Source organism: Pholis gunnellus (assembly GCF_910591455.1).
Source record: "Pholis gunnellus genome assembly, chromosome: 23".
NCBI lineage: Eukaryota > Metazoa > Chordata > Actinopteri > Perciformes > Pholidae > Pholis > Pholis gunnellus.
Window position 1 is genome coordinate 15,150,512 of NC_136550.1, and position 7,674 is coordinate 15,158,185.

Here is a 7,674-nt window from a genome sequence, read left to right on the forward strand (position 1 = left end):
ATCTATCTAATACAGCAGTTTGGCATCATTTTGAGAGCCTGGGCCCTATATAAACCTGTAAAACATGGCTCACCCTCATCTGAATTCCAGTTTCACAGACTTCAATTGAACCTCACACAGCCTGTGATTGGCGGATTTTCGTCTATGACACATCTTTGAATGCGGAAGAGTCTAAGGAGTGTAATGGTACGTTTTTTGGAGTTGATTCACAGAATTTTAAGCCAATAAAAATCAAAAACCGTGGCGCGCGCCCCCAAGGGTCAAACCCATTCGCCGAAAATGAAAAAGACTACATCTTCTTCATACAAGCATGTAGAAACTCAGTTTCTTCACAGAACGTCAGGCAGAGACCAGGAGCACATGGCTAAAAGGATTAATTTTGGATTTTTGGCGATTTTCTTCCAGAAAACCATCTCAAGGTGTGAAGCGTTTACAATTTTTTGCTGTTTGGCTGTGTGTTGGTCTGTGGCTGATGGAGTGTAACTTGTTAATGGTTGGAATGAGAGGAATTTGGAAGACACGGTTGGATTCAGTGAGGAATGCTCATGCTCTCTGATATGCGGTTTGTCTGTGAAAGTGCCGTAGTATTTGGTTGGTATCGGTAACGGAGAACATAGCTCGCTGTGTCCTGGCGAAAAATAGGTGAAATTGTGGTAGTACTTGTAGTATATTGTATTACTTTGTGTATATATATGTTTTTGAGTGAGTAAAATAGCTTACATGGTCCATTTTATCAGAATTTCTTCGTTACGTAGGTTTTTGATATATCATAAAATATCATTTTATTCGTTCTCAGAAGTGATTTGTGTGTACACATGATTTACTCTTTTAATGCGTTTGAGGGCTGAAAATGTCCGCTCGACAGAGGCAGCCGATATTAGGATTGTCACCGCCAAACATGCCAAAACGCAAAAAATGTAATATCACGTAAAAACTTCTTACATATCTTTAACTCTTACTACTATAAAGTTCTGCTAGCTAGTTTCACAACAGTCAGACTAGCCCACTGACCAATCAAGCCGCACGTTAATGCTGAGGTACTTGTAGGCCAGCTAGAAGGCTCTGGCACGTCAAAGAATACACCCAACATGTCAAACTAAATATCTGATTGCTTGAAGACTATGACAATCAACAATATCGTCCCCATTCACTTAAACTGCACATGGATTCACTTGTAATTCTGAAGGCCTCCGGGCAGATTTCTTTACCTAAAGACAGCACAGAGGTGAAATCTGATTGGATAAAAGCTCTACTTAAAACAAGCTGCACTGGAAGCAGAGCAACTGAGGAAGACAGTAGCTGTGCAATGAGAAAATAAGATAATGGGAAAACATATTTAGAATACATGTAGTGTATTTATGAAAAATAATTAAATTATAAAATAGCTACCCAGCAGAGAAGGCTTTGCTGGCCCTGACGGCCCACCACTGCAGTCCTCATAAAACTCCCTCCAGAGCCGCTGGGGACATTATACAACTTCTTTCACAGGCTGAGTAGTACTCCTGCTGATGTGTAAACTGATCTTTATGTGTAAAATCCTTGGAGTGGCCCTTTGATCATGACTCATGAAGATACATGAACGTGTTTGAATGAGTCTCTATTAGCTGCTGAAGAAGACGTGTTGCTTTGCTGTGAGACACAGAAGCTTTTACAATGTATTTCATGACTTCTCTGAGCTCGAAACAGTATATTACATATATGACCTAAATGTTAATGATATGTTATGTATGTGTGCTGCTATGGAGATATACTGTAGCACAAGGGATGTATCAACTCCAGAAGTGGATGCTATAGGAAAGGAAGGACGTATTTATCGGTGCACTCTCCTCGTTCACTACTTATAGTCGCCTTCTTCATCCTTCTTGACTAACGGCCCAACATGATTGACCGCCTGCTGTTTTAATGTGGACTCCAGAAGTAACTGTATCTCCTCAAGACCTGCAGTCACCAGGTCGTCTCACTAAAATAGTACTCTAAATATATCCTGTTTGTGCGGCTGGGTTTTCAGTAATTCGGCTCCAGTCAATGCTTGGAGCAACTACCGAGGTGCTCATACTGTTTGGGCCGACACACAGTTGGAATTTCAACCAAACCTGTGACCGAAAAACTTTTCTAGCATCTGGAGATGACGAAAGACTCAATACAAGTATCATTTACAAAACTCCTAGTTTAAGCCAGGCTGAGGCTGCATTGACAGGACAGCTGGTTTCATTCCCTCACATATGACACAGATTTGAGCATTTTGTTATCAGTTTGAACAACAAGAAGTTACTTTAATCACATTTATCTTCAACCATTTGCATTGTATGGATATATACACAGCTTTGAAAGGCAAAGTCAAAGTGTTAAATGTTTACTAAACATTAATGTGCAATTTTTTGTATTTTAGATCATTTTGTATTCACTTTGGCAGGGCTGGATTAACCTGCTTGGATGCCCAGGGGCCCCTATTAGCCCCACCTTTGTACCCCTTCACTGGGTGTTGTCTACATTATTCCTGGCACCAAGTTTGCTGTGTGGTAATTTAATTAATCACAAATAACATTCGGCATATGCCTCACATAAGCACAATATAAAATGAAATTATAAACATTATGAGTAGATGGGGTTCTATCGCAACCTCTATTTCGTTCTTGACACAACTTCTCTCCTGAAAATGATGTTTATTTTGTCACAGGTTAAGTTTCACTTAACTCTGTTCTACACTTTTCATTCTCATCCTCCAGGTTTTTCCCCAGTACAAAATCTGTTCTCATTTCCCTGTCGCCCCCGGTAGCCCTGACCCTCACCAAACCACACATCTGCCCTTCAGCACCCAATCAACTTTGTAGGTGCACCGGCCCACTCACTCACCCCCTTTGACTGATTTACTGCAGGTGTGCGCAAACATGCCAGGGGCTATGTGATTGACTTTTTAGCACTTTGTGCCCTAAACTTGATTCTGAAGCAGGTTGATTAAATCGTACTCCTCATGTGAACAGGGATACGGGGCCTTGCAGGGTCAGGTCAGGTGTAAGTCTTGCAGTGGAGACTACATCATGGCCGTCAGTGTTCTAGTCTGTTGTTGCTCAGTGTTAGCAGAGGAAATGTTTCCTCACAGAGTCCAATAAACTGAGCATCCTTTTTGGCTTTTCCCAAGCTCTTGTAACTCTGACAGTGAGAGCTGCTGGACAGAGAAAGGCTTTGAGTGAAAGTTCATGTCCTTCTCAATGGAAGGGATATCTTGAAAGCGCTGGTTAAATTCTGTGATCAGAGATGTGAGCACAGTCACATATTTTCCCATTTTCACACAAATGTTAGTGTTAGCGAGCCATGGAGTTAGCATCAACTAAAAAGGGAAGGTCTGCCAAACAATCTTTCTTTAAGGGAAAGGAAAAAGAAAAAACTGTTGACATCTTCAATATATAATCAAGAGAGTGATTTTTCACAGCCATTAAGTGCTGTGAGTTGCTTAGCCATAACTATTAAAACTTGAAACATGCTTAAGCTGTCATGAGTGCTTGGAAAACAGAGGACAAATGCTGTACATTCACAGATACATACAACAAACAATTTCTCTCTATTATATAGATTTAACAAAAAATAATTTGGGCTGGGGGGGTTGGCATTTCCCCCTCATTTTTCATAATATCTTTCTATTTATGTCCTCCTTACTTTAATAGTCTCAGGTTATCACATTAACAGTCACTAATTCCATTTAAACTCGTAAGTGTTTATTGGACTACTGCTACTTTGGAAAGCCGGATAACCAATGCCATTACAATATGGTACTAGCAAGACTGATACAAATATATCAACTTTTCACATATTTAAAGTTTTAAATGTAAAGAACCACTGACTACAGTACTGAGAGCTACACCCGTGCGACACTGTCAGAATGTGTGCCCTGTTATCTCAACTCATGCGAGTTGTTGGATCAAGACTACAAAGACACACAAAAACAAAACGTTTTTATTTTAATTGTCAAAATGATTGTAATTAGCAGTCACAGACCCAGAGAAAATATTGAGACACTAAGGCCGTCACACCATAACTAAAATGTGTTCAGAACAAGTTGGAGTACAGAATACCGACAGCTTTAAATCCATAAATCACATACGGTCTGCATGTTTTCTGTTGCATTACTGTCAGCTCATACTGGATATGACTGCAACACTTGTTCTGCAGTCTTGGACACAAGGAGAGCAGAGTTTCCCCCAGTTAAGCTCAGGGTCATCTCTGGTTTCCCACTCAGTATCTGCCGTATTTACACTGCTGGCAGGGGGTGACGGGGAGATTTTGTTGCCTACCAACAGCAGACAGCCCCCCCCCCCCTTCCCCCCATAGCCTGGTGGTGAGTTCAGGGTCCCAGCCAGCCAACCATCAGCATTCCCAGTTATTCATTTCAATTAGACTGGACTCCCTGACGCTGGCTGAGCCCTGCAATGCTGTAAGTATCTAAATATCTACGTCTCATGCTACTGACACTGAGGTCATTCTTACTCGCATAGTTTGTTCTTATCGTACAGCATTTTCAATGTAGCTGGTAGCATAAATTGGTGAAATTGTAGTTAAAGCTGCACTTATCAATAGTGTTATATTAACAATGGATCATAAGACTGTGTAATGTGAAAGGCGTCACATAGTGAAGAACCCATAGAGAAGTATCTCCAACTATAGAGGTTCTACTGAGCTTTTTTTTGCTTCAGTCTCACCGTTCTGATAAGACATGGTCTCCATAAAATGACACTTCAACCAAATAAAACCAAACTGTATTGTCAGTTAAGTTTGGAGGGGAACCTATTGTCATATTTTTATCAGAGGGTGTACAAGTGGTAGCGTAGTGATCTACTGCGCATGTGTGGAACGCGTCCCCCGAGCGAACAGTACAAACAGATCCACGATGTGTCCGTGGTGTCCACAGCTGTCCATAGAGAGTATGGCCATGCCTTAAGTCCACATAGCTAGGGCCAAACACAAGACTTTCACCCAGGAGATCAGTGTTTGTGTCCCCTGTGAGACCACAAGCTTATTTAAACCCAATTCATAATCTTTTACCAAACCTAACCAAGTAGTTTTGCTGCCTACACAGACACGGAATTGAGAATGCATTTTCGAAACGGCAAAAGCTCCACGAGTGGTTAAAACACTACAACGTTGATAGACACGTATGTAGAAATGTTGATATGAAACTTATTTTTGGTTTAGAGAGGTCGAGATTTAATGTATTCGTGGTTTGCAGTTACAATTCAAACCTTTTATTCTGGCTACTGACTGGTTCTGATCAACAAGCTGTTCTTAGCTATTAACATTGAGCAGGGTCGTCCTAAATCAGAGGATTGGAGGTTCATTCCCCTGCTTCGCTAGTCCATGGGCAAGACCCTTAACCCTAAATTGCTCCAAATTGAATGGGTGTGAATGGTTAGTTAGAGTCCTGATGGGCAGGTGACACATTCCAAGGTAGCCCCTGTCATCAGTGTATGAATGGGTGAATGATGACACATTAGTCACTCGCTCGCCCACTGACCAATCACGGCGCACGTTAATGCTGACGTACTTAGAAGGCTACCTCGGTGCTACTGGCACGTCAAAGAATACGCCCAACATGTCAAACTAAAGATCTGATTGGTTGAAGACTATGACAATCAACAATAACGTCCCCATTCACTTAAACTGCAAAGGCTCTCTAGAGGACCTCGGGCCTCTCTCCTTACATAGAGAAATAGGGGCTGAATCTGATTGGATAAAAGCTCTCCTTAAAACAAGCTGCACTGGAAGCAGAGCAACAGAGGAAGACAAGAGCTGTAAAATGAGAAAATAAGCTAATGGGAAAAATAATTTTAATACATGTAATGTATTTGTGAAAAAATATGAAATTATAAAATAGCTATAACTTTGTGATTCTGTTTAGGCCAGCAGAGAAGGCTTAGCTGGCCCTGACGGCCCACCACTGTTAAAGATGCAGTGGAGTTATGGGAAGTTTAGGATCCAACATTTTCTGAGCTTGACCTGGAGACCAGTTTCCTCCTCAACTTTATTGAAATACAATACTACATTTCCAGAGTGTCCCTTTAAATGTTGTACATGTAGAAGCAATTTTGCCTCACTAAAAGAGACAGAGGGCCTGTTTTCCAGCTGGACCTTTAACTGAAATGGGAAAACTGTTGTGGGGAATTATACTTAACCACAGAGACTGGACATCGACTGCATTTTTAATTCCATTAATTAATTTTCTTTTCTAAGTTCGTATTAAAACACTTTCAGTGGACAAGGGACCACATGAGGCATCCCAGATATTTGTTAAGTCAGAGCTCTCTAAAAAACCTGAGGAACAAAATCTGAAAAGAGCTTTATTATGATTATTCCTTCATTAAATGTGACCGTCTTATGCTTTGGACCCCCTGGCATCTTCCAGAGGCCCCCGGTGGTCCCTGGACCCCAGACTGGCACACACTGACCCCCTGAGAGCTTCAAACGTGCAGAGTGGCTCTCTCCTCATGGGGGTGTGTTGTTGCTGAGTTGTTGTCACTTGAGTGTTTATCTGCCAGACAGCCTTCATCAGAGGTGTGACACAACCCTGCATACATTCCCTCCTGTCTAACATAGCTGCACTTTTCACATGTTGCCTTGGTGCCTATATTTGAGCTTGCCGTGTATTTTTAAAAACAGCCAGTGAGTCGTCTGTCTGTGAGCAGTGATCTGTTGGTCCGGCAGAGACGGGGCAGTCAGTGTTTCTTGTCTCTTGACTTCAACCTGTTTTCAATTTCAATCAAAAAACAATATTTCCCTCTGACATTTTGAAGTGTTTGAAGTGGAATATAATCGAAATAACGAAGGAAAGTACAAATGCCTCAATATTAGTACAGTAAATGTAAATTTGGTTATTTTCCACCACTGGTTACTGTTCACTATAACTTTAATTGTTAAAGTGACAGTAGGATTTAGTGGCATCTAGTGGTGAGGCTGCAGATTGCAAACAACTGAATATCCCTCGGTCACTCCTCTTTTCCAAAACCATGGTAATGCTGTTTGCCTGCTCAGAAGACATCCTCATCGTAATAACACTACTTTAGGAGCAACAGAAATTGTCAGAGAACTACTGTGGCCTTCAGGTAACAAAAAAACGTAAAAGGTTCTTTCTAGAGTCAGTGTTTGGTTTGTCTGTTCTGGGCTACTTTAGAAACATGTGTTGCAACACAACGGCCTCCGTGAAGAGGACTAAGGACTTATTCTAAGCTAACAAAAACACAACTATTCTTATTTTCAGGTGAAAATACTCTAATAAAAATATATTATGAATATTATACTCCATTATAGATCCCCCGAAATGCTACACAGTGGCCCTTTAATGTGCCGTCGGAAATCAAATACAACTACCAATTGAATTGATGTTTAAGTAAAGTAAGTAATTTGTGCACCTCATTTGTTGGGATTTATTAGATATTTGAAATGTTGTTTGGAGCAACCATTTAGAATTGATGATATTTAATGAACTCATTTGTTAGGGGAGTCCTCTCAGTGACCCCTAACGGTCCGCGAACCCCATCTTGTGAACCATGTGGCCGAGAGACATTAGGTCATTAACGTCTCTGGTTCTTTTTCGATACTCGGCTTTCGGCTTCATATCGCGGTGAACTGGAATGTCTGCAGCGCTCCCCTGTCATCAGAGTGTCTGTCTACGGCACGGAGCGTTGC